This window comes from Tachypleus tridentatus, chromosome 13, assembly GCF_004210375.1.
Source record: "Tachypleus tridentatus isolate NWPU-2018 chromosome 13, ASM421037v1, whole genome shotgun sequence".
In the NCBI taxonomy this organism is placed as follows: Eukaryota; Metazoa; Arthropoda; class Merostomata; order Xiphosura; family Limulidae; genus Tachypleus; species Tachypleus tridentatus.
The window spans coordinates 52,646,545-52,666,756 of record NC_134837.1 but is presented as its reverse complement, the minus strand read 5'-3'; the positions used below and the strand labels follow the sequence as shown (position 1 = coordinate 52,666,756).

Here is a 20,212-nt window from a genome sequence, read left to right as displayed (position 1 = left end):
TGGGATTATTATTATGGGATTGGAAATAACAATAAACTGATGAATTAGCTTTGTTATATAACGTGTTACTTCAAGGATTCTCTTAGCTGGTACAGGCAAGTAGCAACATTCCCACAATTGTTAAATTAGTTTTCTGATATGACAATATCAACATTATCAACACAATTTCACTGTACACATACTGTAATATCAACACGATCATTTCAATGTAGCTATTCTGAGGTATAACCACGTTGATTTCAGTGTAGCCATCTAAGATATAACCACGTTTATTTTAATGCAGCCATCCTGAGATATAACCAAGTTGATTTCAGTGTAGGCATACTGTGACATCACCACGTTGATTTCAGTGTAGCCATCCTGAGATATAACCAAGTTAATTTCAGTGTAGGCTTACTGTGACATCACCACGTTGAGTTCAGTGTAGCCATCTTAAGATATAACCACGTTGAGTTCAGTGTAGCCATCTTAAGATATAACCACATTGAGTTCAGTGCAGCCATCCTGAAATATAACCGCGTTGATTTCAGTGAAGGCATACTGTGACATCCCACGTTGATTTCAGTGTAGCTATCCTGAGATATAACCAAGTTGATTTCAGTGCAGCCATCCTGAGATATAACCAAGTTGATTTCAGTGTAGGCATACTGTGACATCACCACGTTGATTTCAGTGTAGCCATCCTGAGATATAACCGCGTTGATTTCAGTGTAGCCATACTGAGATATAACCACGTTGCTTTCAGTGTAGGCCTACTGTAAAATCACCACATTGATTTCAGTGTAGCCATCTTAAGATATAACCACGTTGATTTCAGTGCAGTCATCCTGAGATATAACCAAATTGATTTCAGTGTAGGCATACTGTGACATCACCACGTTGATTTCAGTGTAGCCATTCTGAGATATAACCGCGTTGATTTCAGTGTAGCCATACTGAGATATAACCAAGTTGATTTCAGTATAGGCATACTGAGATATAACCACGTTGATTTCAATGTATACATTCTGTGTCTCAACCACAACGATTTCACTATAAATATGTTGTCACGGTTAACTCACAGTATCAGAGTGTATGTATTGTTCCTTAACCATCATGGTATATCTAACAGTCCTGACACTTCTTTGAGTTAACATCATTTCCTTGAACTTGGATTTATTGCTCTTTCTTGCAAGTGTTTAGTTTATATCAAAATGTAGTACAGTGTTACAAACTTTGTTACCAAAGTTGAGCCGAGATATCGTCGAAACTAAACATTAACAAAACGAAGTACACAGTTGACTAAAAATGTTGACAATATTAAAGTTAGTGTTACATGATGAAACAGTATTATCAACTCAGTTGCAAGTTTTTTATCTCATTATCGTCGGTGTGACGATAACGTTGTCGGTGTTATAAAATTAAAGTGTTACGACAGCTAACTGCTGATATGTCGTAATAAAATTCGACCTGAAAAAACTACACTAGTTTCTTATTATGCATTAGCAAACGTTGTCGAGAGATTCAACTTGAATAGCCTAATCACAAACTTACGTCGACATGCGCATAGAAATAAAGTACTTTGTTAACTGTTTGCGTAATCCAACTACAAAATATTTTGTGCATCTCTTCCCCACTTTCTCATTAGAAGTTGTACTGCTTAATGTAAGTCAGCATATTTTAATCAGCATCAAATTTAGATGTCGATATATCTCAGTTTGCTGATTCTTTTGAAAAATAAACAAACAACCTATTATCGATATTTCTCTATTGATAGAAATAACGTACAAAACGATGCATTTCATTTTGTATCACTCCGGAAATAGCTTGATCATTATTGATCAACTTTACCTATAACTATTGCTATCATTAGAAAAGTCTCTCAGTGGCTCAGCGGTAAGTTTGACTTATATAACTTTCAAGTTTGATGTCAGATTCCGGAAGTGGACACACTGCCGATAGCCCATCGTGTATCTATGGATTTAAAAACATACTCTGACATCACCAATTCGTTATAAAGATACTTATGTAAATTGAGAGACAGATCAATATGTCTATCCACGATCATAAGAACTGGCAGGTTCCATGTAAGTTAGATTAATATACGAATGCAAACACAAGGATTCACGGATCTTGAATAACTGACAAATAAAAAAAAGAGAAGATTATAAAATTGAAGAAACTCGACAAATTGAGTTTTCAATATGTTCCAGCTGAGATTCTACCTACTTTTAGAGTTTTGTGTACCGAGTTTTTAAATCCTTAACTGTGACATTCACAAACACATACGTACACACACGAAGCTACACTTATACTAAAATATATTTATATTATGATATCGTAAACACTTAATACCCTAGTATAGATATGTTGTGATAATAACTAAACTTTTTTGTTTTATGGTTACTTCCTTTTAAAAATGGGCAGCCCAAGAAGGACGATGGTAAGTATACGATTTCCGTCTTGACCACTTTAAATGTAGTTGAACGCACCTCTGACTATTATTTTCGAATTCTGTTGCTGTCATATTGCTTGGTCATTAGAATGTCATTTCATGATTGTGTGATGTGACATTCGACTAGACTCGTTTAAAAATCTAGTTGAAATATAACACTAAAAATTCACGTGGTTGGCGTGCATTTTTAGTTCTCTTACATGGAGTTTAATTTACCTTTATCTTTTACATTTATTGGGCTGTTTCTACATCAAGTATTGTACTTCATTGGAAAAAATGCAAATACCCTTCACACAGATGGCGCCTGATGAATTTGTGACCAAAGCATTGGATGAAAATACAAGCACGCCCTTCATACAGATGGGACAGATGGATCTGACTTAAAGAGTTCCATGAAACAAGAAACACGCCCCTCACAAAGATGAGGAGACGTTAGTTATATTTAAAGGAAAATATAATAAAAACTACCCGTGGCTCTCTCTACAGCACGGATAGCTGATGTTTCTTTATTAGTGGTGCATCTAAACACATGACCGATGTGAAAAAATGGTGTTTTCCGATACAAAATTCTGTAATCTTTGAAATACCGTAACAACATTTCACTTGCTTATTGACAACAAAATAAAAGAGGAAACGCGTCTACTGTGACATTTACGTCCTTTATTTTAAACTATTTATCCATATTTCAAAAACGTAACAGCGTGTAATAAGGGGGGCTCGAACCTGCAACACCATCTACATTGTACTCTGACTTTAACCACGACTTTATCTTGATTGGAAATGCATATTTCTAAACATGGACCTCACCAGCTGCATGGCGAGGATTTTTTTTATAAAGAAAACCGAAGAGATGGGGAGCAACAACTACACAAGAAATACATTTCATCAGTGGCTAAGTTAGAGTTTGACAGAAAACATATTTCATCAGTGGCTAAGCTAGAGTTTGACAGAAAACAATCTAAACAAATGACTTTGAACACAAGTTTTATGGTGCATGTGAGTGTGAAAAAAAAATGTTTTGTCTTTAACAAAAACATTGTCAGTGTGAGAAAAAGTAAAATAAGATCCAATCATATAAATTGGAGATAAACACACAAGCCATATTTGAAGAAACAATTGAGGCAACCTCATAATCTACTATTACTTTTATTATAGAACTAATACTACTTTTTCACAATGTTTTTCTTATGACCAATAAATACTCAGCTCATTGCCACTTACTACCCAATCCTCTTAATGAACATAGTTTGGTGAGAAGAAGATGTCCTTGGGAGATTTCCAGCTGGCTTTATCCTGCTGAATAAATACATTCACCCCTAGTTATCACAATCACTTATATATCAGTAACTGGGATCCCACTGGTAATGGATCGCTTGTGAAATAGGCAGATCACCAGCACGTGGAACGTGATACTCAAGATGAAAAACAACAACAGGACTTGTACAATATCTGCTGCTGTCTGTAAATGGCAGATACTGCGATGAACAGAAACAATAACACAAGCGTAGCAACAATATCCATTTCTTATTAGCAGGTGAAAGCATAGCAATATCCACCTTTATCGCAGGTTTTTTTAGATTGTGTAAAACTCTAACTTTTAGCCCTTACCAAAGTCTTATTTTTCTAAAGTCTGTTGAAATAGATGAATAAACAGACAGACAGACAGATATGCTGAATTTCTCTCCACGCAACTTTCATCATTAAAACTAGACACGCTTTACTTTGTATTAAATTTGACGTTGGAAGAATAGAGACAGCCAGTTTAGAAATATGGTTCGTTAGAAAGATACTCATATAAACTGAAAGACAGATCAATATGTCTATTCATGATCACAAGAACTGGCAGGTTCCATTGTCATATGTCGGTTAGTGTCAGTTACAGAAATACACCATCAATGTGACTGCGGTTAAGGTTATACTCAAGACCATCCAAGCAGAACGTAGTTTTCTCCTCAGGATAATAATTCTGTCATCAAATTCATTCAGCCACTGAAATCTTGAAATGGAACCGATTTGCATGACAAATCAACTGCAGAGTCCTACATCAACTGACTTAGTATTCATTTCTAATCTAATATTGAAGTTTCTTCCTATCTTAATCAAATATTTCAAATATTTTTTTCAAAGTAACTGGACTTGCCGCAAAACTAAAACTGTCTAGTAATAAAGACGTCGGTCAATTAACACAATTAACTATTGTGTACATTTAACGTAAACGTAATAAATCTATGATCCAATTCAAAGTCAGTCGTCATCCTTTGTCTTCTGGTTTAAGGTTCTGACATTGGCAGTTCTTATTCACAGTCCTGGTGCCGAGATGACAACACCATCAGTTACCCTTAGAACCATACATGTGGAAGATGTATAGCCGAACAACGCCGCATGTATAATATCATACACAAAATAGACATGCGAGGAACATCGTTGTTCTCTGCGAAAACCACTACTTAAAGCTTAAAGAAGACAAACTGTCACAAGTCTGTCGTATGATATACGTATTTATACGTACGTAATGACTGTTGGCTAGTTAGTATAAACGAATGTTGACATCCAGAGGTTTCCTGATTAAATTATGTTAATGTTATTCAAAATCGTTATAACAATGTTTAATGAGAATTAGAATTATTATGTTCATAGTATAGTTTAAATCTAAAATAAAATTGAAAGGCCTTCGTGTTTACCAGTATAAAACAATATAATATAAGGACTTTGGGGTCACAATAAAACAAGTATCACACTATTATGGAGTTTATTTATACTACTAACAAGTTATAACAATTACAAAAACAAATACTGAACAAGCATAGTTTAGTGATATAGGGCCTTATTTTGCTACCCTAAAACTGCAGTCTAGGTTCTTCTATTTCATTAAAACCAGTACATATATTATTCGGGCCATCCACCTCCAGAGAACCATTTTCACTCCTGCCCTTCTCTAAGGATGGAATTAACTACAATCTCTTTTATCTAAATATACGACCACAGAGCAAGCAGGACTGACTTAGCTAAGCAGAAACGCAGGTGTTCCTAATCAGCTAATGGTCTACGACAAAGAAAAGGTTTAGCTACTTAAAGTTTTATCTCATACAAGTCCATAAATAGAGTTCTCACTCACCGCAGGGTTGCCACGTTACAAGCTCATGCAGTCTTACACTTCAAATCATATCGTACTGTTGCCGTTTCCTGCCTTACTAAAACGATTTGGGAAGTTAATAGCAGTCTAGGCTGGTCATTTCGACCTCGTCTCGTGAAGTGCATTAGACTGATGATTCTGTCCTCATCTCGTGATACACGTCAGCACGAGCGGGTGTCGGAAAATTAATATTGTTTAAAAGAGGTGTTTGATATTTCTAGGCTAGTTATCTATAAACCTCATGAAGGATAAGGTTGTGTCTCCAGAATGGAAAGTTTATACAGGCTAAGAGATCAGCAGAAAAAATTACTTAAGCGTAGATTATTTGTTTCTTGATGCGCTTGTAACTCATATCAGTGGCAAAGCTGTGACAGTTAACCCAGTACTACAGTGTAATATAATCTTGTTCTAAGTAATGTATTGAATAACGTAATATAAATAAAACATTTAATAAAGTCGTTTCGTAACTCCCTCGCTCGTTTTACGATGGAACTTTTCGATGAGTATATAATGGCTTCTTAGTACTAACGAGATACATGAATACATTATGAGCTAAGCCTTTCTGCTGTACTGTGTATGAGCACATGTTTATTCATCAATTATTTAAAATTTAATTACAAGATTTTGCTCCGAGTTCCAAGTACTAAACGAACTGGACGAATCAAACCTTGAACTGGATTAATCCTGTCCTACACGTTCGTCGTATTAACGGTAAACATGTTTATTTTCGCATGAACTCGATTTTTTTAGATAATTCATTAAGATAAACAACCTTAATGATTTTCTAACATATTAGTCATGTATAAAAGTAGAGATACTAGTAACAGATTTCAATGCATGTTCATGGAACTTGTTGTCTAATGGCATGAATGACTTATAATTCTAGAAGTTTTAGAAAAGCCTGCAGTTTGTAATATGATTTCAACCAAAGATAAAACTTGTTCAGATGTATCTGTGAAAAGGTCATAGTTATGGTTCTATAAAGTCGTCTTGGATTCTGTTTGAAGTTTGTATATCAAAAAGTTTAAATATGAATGCAAACAGCGAACATGATATCAACCTAGACTAAATCAACCTAGAAGCCATTTTTGATGTCATCAAACATCTTCGTTTCAGTTTTTCTTCTGGAATGAATCAAATACATTCATATTAGAAATAAGAAATGTTGCTGGACTTCTTACTATTACACGATTGCGGGTTCCATAAATCAATATTCACATTAATTTAACATATTTATTTGATTTCATGGATAAATAGCCACCTAAGAGTCAAAATATTCAGTTTACTCCATGGGATAATAATTACGTTTACCTTTGAAAAAAAAAACAACACGATAAAAGCTCAGTTGGTTTTATAGGTGAATATTACACCACAATTAAAATCCTACTTTAGTTCTATAGGTTAGTGATCACGTTACAGTAAATATACTTGGTCGGTTTGTATCAATAGCATATTAGATACAAAATATATGAATCAGTTTCATGTATCAGTGATCGCATTAGAGTTAGGGCAAGCGACTGATTTTTTAGATTAATGATTTTATCACAGAGAGTGCATTTGGAAAAGTAAAACACCAGGTCCGATTAGGAAAGACATTTGTATTCTAAATCTTATCAAATCTTTAATCTTGAGAAGTAGCTTACGTACAGTAAAAGTATCAGAACAACAGAACCCCCAGGAACTGGAACTACAATACTGGTGCTTTGTAGAAAATCTCAACTTAAAAGCGGCGAATGACTTGTTATCGTGTCCACTTGAAAAATGACCGGAAAGGGAAATGATTATGATATTCTGTATAGAATAGGTAGGGCATACATATCCTCCGATATGTTCTAAGTGAAAGTAATGGGGGACACTTTCCACTGAAACAAAATTTTTCTTCTGATAGTTTATGGATTGATATTTATCAATTCTTCTTTCTAGATAACTTTCCCAGTTAAGAAAAATAAAATAAAAAGTACAGTTATGATGAACAATACAAAAATATATATGTCATAGTGATGAATAGTATAGAAATATACTTTTATTGTCAACTAACATGATACTTATATAAGTATTTTGGTGGACGAGAGTGAAAGCGTATAAGTATCATGACAAAAATAATAAAAATAAGACAAGGATAAAAGTGGCAAACCTAAATTTTATCAATATTTTAGTATCATACAGACAAAGAATCAGAAAATATCGCTCGCAACCCAGTTTACTGATGACAAACAACTATACGCATACTCGTGTGATGTCGAAGAGGAAAGTGTTACGTGATGTCTAATATGACATCACCACACAATTCGCGAGTGTTAGCTAGTGTTATGTTGACATACAGTTAGCGACTGTTTTACGATATCTAGTTTTATGCCGACATACAACTAGCTTGTGTTACACAATAGTTAGATGTCGACATACAATAAACGATTGTCCCAGGATATGTAATATGATTGTAACGCACAATACGTGAATGTTACATAATAGCTAGTGTTCTTTCGACAGAGAATTAGCAAGTGTTCCAGAATAGCTAGTGTTATTTTGACACACAATTAGAGAGTGTTTCATGATATTTAATATTATTTTGACACACAATTAGTGAGTGTTTCACGATGGATAGTATGGCGTCGTTGAGGAAGGACAGTTATTCGTAATCAGTAACAATTCTCAACCTCATACAAACTCTAGCTTTATGAACCAAACGTGTATGTTGTAGCTCAACTTACGAAGCATGTGAACAGTCAATTGTTTCTCTGATTTAAAACCAAACTTCGTAACTATACTTTGTAAACCTAAGGTAGGTGTTTAAATAGGGACTATTAAGTGGCTTGTTATAAAGAGAGGTTATAAATATTATAGTTGAAGAGGAATTACTACAGGGCTAATAATAAAGTTGGTAGTTGAATGTGGATTATTATAGGGATATTAGAAAATTGGAAGTTGAATGGAGTTACTAAAGGGCTCACAGTTTGCCAATAGTTTAATAACACGCGTATTTTTTACCACTGTACAAACAATAAAGAGAATCTTAGTGACATACATTGTTACCACTATACAGTTGCAATAAATAGAATCATAGTAACATACAATGATACCACTGTACAGTTACAATAAATAGAATGATAGTAACATATAATGTTACCACCATAAGTAACAAGACAGGCAAGTTTAGTAAACTAGTGTTCACAACATACTGTAATAAGTCTAAAACGTTTAGTAGCACACAATGACAACTAGGGACGGCTAGCGCAGATAGCTCTTGTACAGTTTTGCAAGAAATTCAAACCAACAAACAAACCAACAATGCTACACCATATAACATCAGGATGAAGAAGTTTAATAGCTTCCATCGTTACCATTCTTCAAAAATAAAGAACAAGATACGAGTGACTTATGATGTTACGCATAAGGTTTGGCAGATATAGAGTATGGTCAAATACATAGATTTTATTTGAAAAAAAAGTTAGCAGATTTTGTAGCCTTCAAATAAAGGTAATGTATAGTCAATAGAATGGGCTTACAATAATTCCGTACAATCGTTGGGTTCTTGAATGTCTGAACCAGTCGGAACAGGAAGCAATAAATGATTACGATACCTACGTGCACTACAAGTGAACGAGCTTTGAAATCCCTATGGACAACATGACCAAAGCATCAAAGAAATTCAAATAATGATGGGTCTAAATACATGTATTGGGTTTGAAATTAGGTCCACTGATGAATTACACCTACTTTATGTGCTTGAAAATCAATTAACTCGTAGATTACCTGAAATCGCACTTAAATAATGTCAGTACATTTATTATAGTAGCAATAAGAGTGATGTTTATTATAAGTTTCTTAAGTTATAATAAAATAAGTGTATCTTTAAACAAAACTTTACAAATCAAATCGTTCTCTTTACATTCAAGTAAAGACAGAAAGAATACAGTACAGAACGTCTGATAACGAAAATAAAGACATTTTTCGCCCTCAAGAAAAACGTTGTTTTGTGATAGATACGTGTCAATATACATACATGAGTTTATGTCATTTCTTTGGAATCTATTCTAAGGATAATTGTTTTATAAATTTCTGATTTGAATAAATTAAACAGCTTGACTGGTTCAATTCAGATGTTTGGTGGGCTGTTTTTAGGACAATTCCCAGGGCTTTCTGTCAAATCAATCACACAATAGCACTTATAACAGGAAGCTTTGAGAGTTCTGATAAACACTAGGGTTTTCCATATTTGCACAGTTTGTCTTCACCGTTAGAAATAATGCGTCCAATTGTTTGTTTTCTGTGAAATATCACGAGATCCCTATAAAAGGCATTATCCAATCAGAATCTTTTAAGATCTAGCACCTCCCACTGTTCTTCAGCCTTCATATCCGTTACAGTAGACTTCATTTCCTGCACCTCCTCTTACATTAACGATCCGTGTTGATAACCTAGCAGCGTAATTTCAGAAAATAATGGAATACAACATTCCCTTCACTACATTAATCCATGGGTACCTTACAGAAACCACGATATCATCTATACTATACCATTTGCTCGAGCATTGTACCCCCATTATTTGCCCATTAAGGGCTAACTACCGAGTACGATTTCATATTGAAGATAATTTAGATTTATAGCAAGTACATGATATTTTTAAAAATGAAGGGTAAGTTATAAAAAATGAGCACACACACACACACATACATAATTCTGCTGGGGAAAAATACGTGTATTTGGGTTGCTTGAAATAAAACAATGTTCTGTCACTAAAATTAGTTAGCATTAGATATGAAGAAGTTTCGTCGTGGATAAATACTTACAGACTTGGTCAAAATTACCGAACGACTCATAAAGTTAACACGTGTAATGGCGTTGCTCAGAAGCACCTTCTTGATTGAAGGTTAGCAACAACATTTCTAGCTCCACAAAAGACCTATGACCTGGTAGTTAGTTTGAAATTAAGTTCTGATAATAGAGCAGTATCCAGGACGATTTTAACTTTTTTATTATAAAATTAGACTCTATCTCGCAAGCTTTACCACTGGAAACCTATGGGTTGTTTGTTATCTACCTGAAAATTTTGATCTAATCTCTCATGCATATCTGCTATAAACATATGATATTTGTTTTCTTGCTGTCGTCATTGTTATTCGAAGTTAAGCACAAATCTACACAATGGACTTTCTGTGCTCTGCCTACCACAGGTAAAGAAACCCTGCTTTTAGAATTGAAAGTTTGAAGACATACGTACCGCTATGCCACTTAGACGGTTTTCTGCTGTCACTTAAAATTTACCGCACTACCATGAGAAGGAAATAGTAAATATTATCAACCGGTATATTTGAACTAAGATTGTATTTTAACAGGAGAGTTAATAATATAATATTTGTAAACTTTTAAAAACGCTAATTTAACCATTCTGTGAAAGAGTCACTAACTGTAATAAAAAAAATTCGTTCTTCGAAATGGCAGAGGGTATTGACAAATCTCTGCTAAGGTTTTAAAACATGCAATGATCAAAGCATTTAACTAAGTAAATAACAACTGCTTATGATATTCGCTTCTTATAACGTTAATCACAACTGCACAGTCTCTCCTGCTCTTGATGTGAGCCACAACTGGACAGAACTTCCTTGGCACAGTCTCTCTCTTTCTTTATGTGAGTCACAACTAACTCCACCGACCTTCCTAGTACCTGTTCTTCATGAATGAAGCTGATCCGCAACTACATGAACCTTTTTTTTTTTTGGTACTGTCCCTGTCTGGATGTTAGTTGCAACTATGTCCTACTATAGTGAGATTGACCGTCACATTCTAACGCCTCTAAGGCTGAAAGGGCAAGCATGTTCGTTGTGATGGATATTCGAACCTGCGACCAACAGATTAGGAGTCTTAATCACCCGGCCATGCCGGGCCGTCATTTTCTGACACGACTGCTATATTCATATATTTAATGATTGCCGAACTGATTAAGAGATATTAGCGTCTTATATGCAAAAGTTTCTAACGACAACCAGCAAATTTGTTTCAGTAAAAAATGTCATGACTCAAAAGAATAGTGACTGAAATATTGCATAAAAATTATCATAAAATTATTTGTTGAAATGTTTGAAAGTATAAAGAAAAAAAACAGATATAATCTACAACATCTCTATCAGTCTTCGATCATACCATATTACAAGTTTTCCGTAATCCTACTTCAACATAAAGCTTTCTGTAGTGCTATCTTAACACAACTCATTCGGTAATCAAGTCTTAACACAAACTATTCTGTGATATTTCTTTAAAAAAAAGAAATCATCTGTACTTTCATTGACAGTAATCTTTCTGGAGACACAATTAAATATAAAGTATTCTATTTTCACATATTAACGAAAAGACTTCATTAACCACAACTAGATCTAAGTATTCTTTAACCACACTCAGTAGAAACACACTGTGTTCATACATGAACACAAACACGGTTTGTTAGGCTTAGTAAAACAAAGGGGGAAGTAAATAATGCTTATTAATAACTGATTATAAATATTTAACCCTAAACATATATAGATATATACACAGCTTTGCCCCCTCTAGTAACGAATTCATTGAGCCTTCCTCTCTAATTTGGCCCGGCATAACCAGGTGGTTAGGGCGCTCGACTCGTAATCCGAGGGTCGCGGATTCGAATCCCCGTTGCAACAAACATGCTTGCCCTTTCAGCCGAGGAAGCGTTATAATGTGACGGTCAATCCCACTATTCGTTGGTAAAAGAGTAGCCCAATAGTTGGCGGTCGGTGGTAATGACTAACTGCCTACCTCTAGTCTGACACTGCTAAATTAGGGACAGCTAGCGCAGATAGCCTTCGTGTAGCTTACGTGATAGTGAAACAAACAATCTTCTGTAATCGCACGTTTCATCGGAACTTTTAAAGTGTTTTTTTATCCTTAGCGTAATGAAAATAGTTTTTGCTTGTTTTTAAGATTTTACCACATTACATCGACCTGAAACTGTAAGACAAACAACTGGAAATAGTTAGACGACAGCACTCACCACCACCATGATGTTGGGTCTAAGCAGTTACTTCTACAAACACATCCACGGCCCAAACTGAGCAGTTTCAGTTTCAGTTTTGTTCGACAACATGACGTAAAGAATACGCCCTGGGATCTAATTTACTGTTGCATACGGTATCATTACTGCATTCGTTACGTCATTTCGCGTTACGATTCTTGCCATAAACATGATAAAAGTATTCGATATTATATGTATAGCGAGAATACTTCTATTATATTTCCATCTGTGTTTTTATATTAAGTTATACATTAAATTATTATTTTTAATATTAAGGAAGTATTTGCGACATATGAACGACGGTTTATTATAGCTATATAGTAAACGTTATTTAAACAGTAATATAAGCCTTCACAATGAATTAATTGCATAACTTTCTTGTAATCTAGTGAGCATTTCAATAGCTTCGTACATTATTTTACATAAATGCGTTATTTAAAACCAAGGGGCAGGAGTAGCTTGATGGTTGAGATGCACAGACTATAAATGTGAAGGTTCAATGTTCATGTCTCCACAGATCGAGACTTTGAATATCATTTAAGATTAACGACCAAAGCTCATTATTCAGTCAAACAAAAAAGAGCTTAGAGTGGATGCTCTTGACTATTTAGTTATCTTCATTCTGATCTATAATCGGAAACGGTTATATGCAGATAGACATTTATGAAGAAATCGTGAACATAACGCAAACCAACCGCTAGGCCACGCCTGACCCGTAAATGCCAGGATTGTTATAACTAATTAATAACTGGATTTAACTACTAGATATGAAATTAAAAAAATATATATTGTTATTACGTATTAGGCGAATAATATAAACTTACATATTTAGCAAATATTATATAAATAATATTCTTATTTGTTTATATGCTGGCCTGCAGTGGCTCAGCTATACGTCTGCAGGCTTACAGCACTTAAAACTGGGTTTCAATATCCGTGGGGAGCACAGCATAGACAGATCATTATCTAGCTGTATACTTAAAAAAAGCCAACTAATATATATTTATAAATGTACCCAAGCAACATGAATGTGTTAAATGAATTTCTTCAATGATATAATTACTACACTGAGTATTACATAATAGGATTAATATTGTGAATTATCCTGTATTAGAACTGTTAGGATTAATTTTTGTAATAGTACTAACTGTATTAAGATATGAAACACTGACTCGCAGTCCTAGATGGTAAATGGTACCAAACGTATACACGAGAAACACAGCATTAAAAAGTTTCAACTTTATTGACTACGCGGTTTTGTTCGAACAGCATCAGATGGTTATCTGGTGGTCATTTCTAGGAGAACCAGAATAAGAGCGAGAACTATACTTTGTTTTCCATTTCCCAGACTGACTGGAATCGATCTCAATGGAAAGAAAAGACACATCGAGAGCAATAAATAAAGCATCTCGAAATGAAAGAAGAAGAAAATTCTAGCACATCGCACGCGCTATTTCAACTAGTTTATCATTACTAGCAACGTCCTTCCTTGTGCAATTATGCGTAAATGTTGAAACTGATGAAATAAAGAGATTAGAGAGAGAGACAAAACAACGAAAGAACGACAAAGCATTTTTTACGTCACTCAGAGCGCAGACATTGAATATTCCAGGACTATTGCGATGAAACAAAATCGCATGAAAAAATCTCCAGGCTAGCTGAACCTACACCGAGTGTTATATATCTGTGATCTCAAACATGAGAGGCACTGGTGTATAACATTATGCAGGATAACGTAATAAAAGTTGACTGTTTGATAATCTACGATTTATGAGACATAACTAGTGGTAAAGAGGGAGGAATAATTCCACAGATAGAGCTCTGATAAAGAAGATAAAAGGGTTATGAAAAGAAGAGAAACTGCAGAAAGACTTGAAAAGATAAAGAAAATATTGGTTATTGTCTTGAGTTATATAACAAGAACCAATGAGAATTTTTGGATTACATGTTTCGATATCTCAAGGTTACGTTCTTCTATACGTTACAGAACCTAATATTTTATATATCTCAACAAACAACAGTTAATTCTTACCAATTTTTATAGTTTTCTCAGAGAAATCTTATAAGTTTTAATGGGACTTTTTTTTCACAATAATGACGTTTCAAGAAATCAATAAAACAGTGTATTCTGCACCGGTATAACAAGGATGTTTTCAATGTTAACATCGTTATACTAAAAATCTAGTTATCTTGTCCACCAGCTCCAACTCGCTTGTTTAACTTTACCTCGCGCACATATTCTTTCATTATCGTTTTGTTCTAATCAATACGCTCATCCTCGGCCGTTGCATTGCAAATAACTTCCCTCGAACCATCGTTAAAAAAGATTCTGGAATAAGAGAACAATAAGAAAAGTTAATCAGATGGATATCTAAACATTGCTGTCAGCCCACACTGTGTTTTTGGACAACCAAGGGGCTAGAGTGATGTTGAAAGAGACGTTTAGCTCAAATTACATGGCGCGTGTAAATCTCGATTCATTTACACTAGGACTGAAAAAACAACAACAATATAACGTTCTAGAACACTCGCCACAAATGTTTGAGCTAATCTAATAAATTAGCGGTATTTTCCTGTTACTCTTGTAGTACACCCATGGTCTCAAAACTACGAACCTTCGGATTTTTGGTCCAGCCACTCTAACCAGCTAACAACACCCTGCTCCGAGAATGGTAAAGCAAAACTGATAAGAGAAACTAAAGTGCCTTTTGAAATTAATAAGAGAAACATAAGTACTGTTTAAATGATAATGAACACTGCTGGTTTGTTTGCTTGTATTTTAAATCCAGTTTTTTTGTGAATATTTTGTTGCGTGATGAAACAACAAATATTTTTTATAATTAATAATAATAAAAAGTTAGCACCAGGCAAATAAATGATGTGGCAAAAGAAACAAAAGTTTCTCTGCACTATGTCGATTAACAAACAAAATTGACGAATAATGTCTGTATTATGTTGATAAACAGAAAAACAATGAAATAAAGAAAGAAATCCTGTAATATGTTAATTAACAAAGTAAATATAAAATAAAGGAAGAATGTCTGTACTATATTGATTTACAGAAAAACAAATAAAACAAAGAAAGAATCTCTGTAATATGTTGATTAACAGAGTACAAATAAAATAAAGGAAGAACGTCTATACTATGTTAATTATCAATATAAAAAATGACAAGAGGAAGAATGTCTGTACCATGCTGATTACAAGAATAACAAATAAAATAAAGGAAATATATTTGTACAATGTTGATTAACAAAGAAAAAATTAAAGGAAGAATGTCTGAATTATGTTCATTAATAGAAAAACAAATAAAAAAAAACGAAGAACGTTTGTATTATGTAGATTAACAGAATAACAAATGAAATAAATAATGTCTGTACTAAATTGATTAACAAAAAAGAAAGAATATAAAAGAAAAATTCCTGTACTATGTTGATTAAAGGAGTAAAAATTAAATAAAGGAAGAATGTCTGTACTAAATTGATTAACAAAAAAGAAAGAATATAAAAGAAAAATTCCTGTACTATGTTGATTAAAGGAGTAAAAATAAAATAAAGGAAGAATGTCTGTACTATGCTGATTAACAGAATAACAAATAAAATAAAGGACGAATATATGTACTATGTTGATTAAAGGATTAAAAATTAAATAAAAGAAAAATGTCTGTATTATCTTGAATAACAGAATAACAGATAAAATAAAAGAAGATGGTCTGTACAACATTGATTAACAGAATAACCAATAAAATAATGGGACAATGTCTGTAAAATGTTTATTAAATAAAAAATAAAAAAGGAATGTCTGAACTATGTAGATTAACAAAGTAAAAATAAAATAGAGGAAGAATGTCTGTAATATATTAATTAACAGAACAACAGATAAAATAAAAGATGGTCTGTACTATCTTGAACAATAAAATAACAGATCAAGTAAAAGATGGTCAATACTACATTGATTAACAGAATAACAAATAAAATAAAGGAAGAATGTCTGTAATATGTTGATTAACAGAATAAAAAATAAAGTAAAGGAAGAGTGTCTGTCTGTTTTATGAAGATTAAAAGAATAAGAAACAAAATAAGTAAAGAATTCTTCTACATTGTTGATAAACAAATTAACAAATAATATAAAGGAAGATTGTCTGTAGAATGTTTATTAACAGAATAACAAATGAAATAAATGAAAATTGTGTATACTATACTGATTAACAGAATAACAAATAAAATAAGCGAAGAATGTCTGTACTATGTGGATTAACAGAATAATAAATAAAATAAAGATCAAATATAGGTACAATGTTGATTAACGAATCAAAAATTAGATAAAAGAAGAATGCCTGTACTTTCTTGAATAATAGAATAACAGATAAAATAATAAAGATGGTCTGTACTACATTGAATAATAGAATAACCAATAAAAGAATGGGAGAATGTCTGTACTATGATGATAGACAGAAAAACAAATAAAATAAGAGAAGAATATTTGTACTATGTTGATTAACAGAACAACAAATAAAATAACGGAAAAATGTCTGTAAAATGTTGATTAACAGGATAACGAATAAAATAAAGGAAGAATGTCTATACTATGTTAATTAACAGAATAACAAATGAAATAAAGGAAGGGTGTCTGTACGATGCTGCTTAAACCTTAAATAACAGAATAACAGATAAAATAAAAGATGATCTGTACTACATTGATTAACAGAATAACAAATGAAATAAAGGATGGGTGTCTGTACGATGCTGCTTAAATCTTGAATAATAGAATAAGAGATAAAATAAAAAAAGATGGTCTGTACTATCTTGAATAATAAAATAACAGATAAAATAAAAGATGGTCGATACTACATTGATTAACAAAATAACAAATAAAGTAATGGGAAAATGTCTGTACTATGTTGATTAAGAGAAAAAAAATAAAATAAGGGAAGAATATCTGTACTATGTAGATTAACAGAATAACAAATAAAATAAAGGAAGAATGTTTGTAAAATGTTGATCAACAGAATAACAAATAAAATAAAAAAGGAATGTCTGTACTATGTTGATTAACAAGGTAAAAAAACAAACAGAATGTCTGTAATATGTTGATTAACAAGGTAAAAAACAAACAGAATGTCTGTAATATGTTGATTAACAGAATATCAAATAAAATAAAAAAGAATGTCTGTAATATGTTTATTAACAGAATAACAAATGAAATAAATGAAAATTGTGTATACTATGCTGATTAACAGAATAAGGAATAAAAGAAGCGAAGAATGTCTGTACTATGTGGATCAACAGAATAATAAGTAAAATAAAGATCAAATATAGGTACTATGTTGATTTACGAATCAAAACCTTCATGAAAGAAGAATGTCTGTACTTTCTTGAATAATAGAATAACAGATAAATTAAATAAAGATGGTGTGTACTACATTGATTAACAGAATAACCAATAAAATAATTGGAGAATGTCTCTACTATGTTGATTAACAGAAAAAAATAAAATAAGGAAAGAATACCTATACTCTGTTGATTAACAGAATAACAAATAAAATAAAGGAAGAATGTTTGTAAAATTTGATTAACAGAATAAGAAATAAAATAAAAAATGTCTGTACTATATTGAATAAGAAAGTAAAAACGAAATAAAAAAGATTGTCTGTAAAATGTTGATTAACAGAATAACGAATGAAATAAAGGAAGAATGTCTATACTATGTTGATTAACAGAATAACACAAAAATAAGGGAAAAACATTTGTACTATCTTGATCAATAGAAAAACAAATAAAATAGAAGAAGAATTCGTGTACTATGCTCCCTAATACAAAAACAAATAAAATAGAAGAAGCATGCTTTTACTATCTTGATTAACAGTATAACAAATAAAATAAAGGAAGAATGTCTGTGGTATGCTCACTAACAGAATAATAAATAAAACAAAGAAAGAATATCTGTAGTATGCTCACTAACAGGATAACACATGAAATAAAGGAAGAATGTCTATACTATGTTGATTAACAAAATAACAAATAAAATAAAGAAAGGATGTCTGTACCATGCTGCTTGAATCTTGAATAATAGACAAACAGATAAAATGAAAGAAGATGGTCTGTACTATCTTGAATAATAGAATAACAGATAATATAAAAGAAGATGGTCTCTATTACTTTGATTAAACGAATAATCAATAAAATAATGGGAGAATGTCTGAACTATGTTGATTAACAGAAAAACAAATAAAATAAGGAAAGAATATCTGTACTATGTTGATTAACAGAATAACAAATAAAATAAGGAAAGAATATCTGTACTACATTGATTAACAGTATAACCAATAAAATAATGGGAGAATGTCTGTACTATGTTGATAGACAGAGAAACAAATAAAATAAAGGAAGAGTGTATGTTTTATGAAAATTTAAAGAATAAGAAACAAAATAAAGGAAGACTGTCTAAGCTATGTTGATTAAAGGAAAAACAAATAAAATAAAGGAAGAATTCCTCTACATTGTTGATAAACAAATTAACGAATAATATAAAGGAAGATTGTTTGTAAAATGTTGATTAACTGAATAACAAATAAAATATAGGAAGAATGTCTGTTCTATGTTGATTAACAAAGTTAAAATAAAATAGAAAAGAATGTATGTAATATGTTTATTAACAGAATAACAAATAAAATAAATGAAGATTGTATATACTATGCTGATTAACAGAATAACAAATAAAATAAGCGAAGAATGTCTGTACTATGTGGATTAACAGAATAATAAATAAAATGAAGAACAAATATAAATACTATGTTAATTAACGGATCAAAAATTAAATAAAAGAAGAATGTCTGTTCTATCTTGAATAATAGAATAATAGATAAAATAAAAGAAGATGGTCTGTACTACATTGATTAACAGAATAACATATAAAATAAACGATTAATTTCTGAACCATGTTGATTAACAGAAAAACACAAAAATATGGGAAAATCATTTGTACCCACTTGATTAACTGAAAAACAAATAAAAAAGAAGAATTCGTGTACTATGCTGCCTAATAGAAAAACAAATAAAATAGAGGAAGCATGTTTTTACTATCTTGATTAACAGTATAACAAATAAAATAAAGGAAGAATGTTTGTATTATGCTCACTAACAGAATAATAAATAAAACAAAGAAAAAATATCTGTAGTATGCTCACTAACAGGATAACAAATAAAATAAAGGAAGAATGTGTGTGCTATCTTGAATAACAGAATAACACATAAAATAAAAGAAGATGGTCTGTACTACATTGATTAACAGAATAACCAATAAAATAAGGGAAGAATATCTGATCTATGTTGATTAATAGAATAACAAATAAAATAAACAAAGAAGGTCTGTATTATGTGGATTAACAGAATATCAAATGAAATAAATAATGTCTGTACTATGTTAAATAACAAAAAAAATAAAATAAGAATTCCGGTATAATGTTGATTAAAGGAGTAAAAACAAAATAAAGGAAGAATATATGTACTATCTTGACTAACAGAATAACAAATACAATAGATTTAGAATTCATGTACTATAATCATTAACAGAAAAACATGTAAAATAAAAGATATCCCGTATTACGTTGATCAACAGAATAACA

At 32.0% G+C, this 20,212-nt stretch overlaps 1 protein-coding gene across 8 annotated transcripts in view; it reads right to left on the bottom strand.

Annotated features, from left to right (window-relative positions):
* Positions 1-20,212, bottom strand: part of LOC143237472 (protein O-mannosyl-transferase Tmtc3-like) — a 144,700-nt gene that overhangs the window by 100,639 nt on the left and 23,849 nt on the right. The window contains exon 1 of one of the 8 annotated variants that reach the window (XM_076476753.1): positions 5,550-5,922. The exons of the other annotated variants lie outside the window; for them this stretch is intronic. The gene's annotated coding sequence lies outside the window, so the exon portion shown is untranslated. Of the gene's footprint in view, positions 1-5,549; positions 5,923-20,212 lie in introns of those variants that run through there. 8 annotated transcript variants of the gene reach the window in all.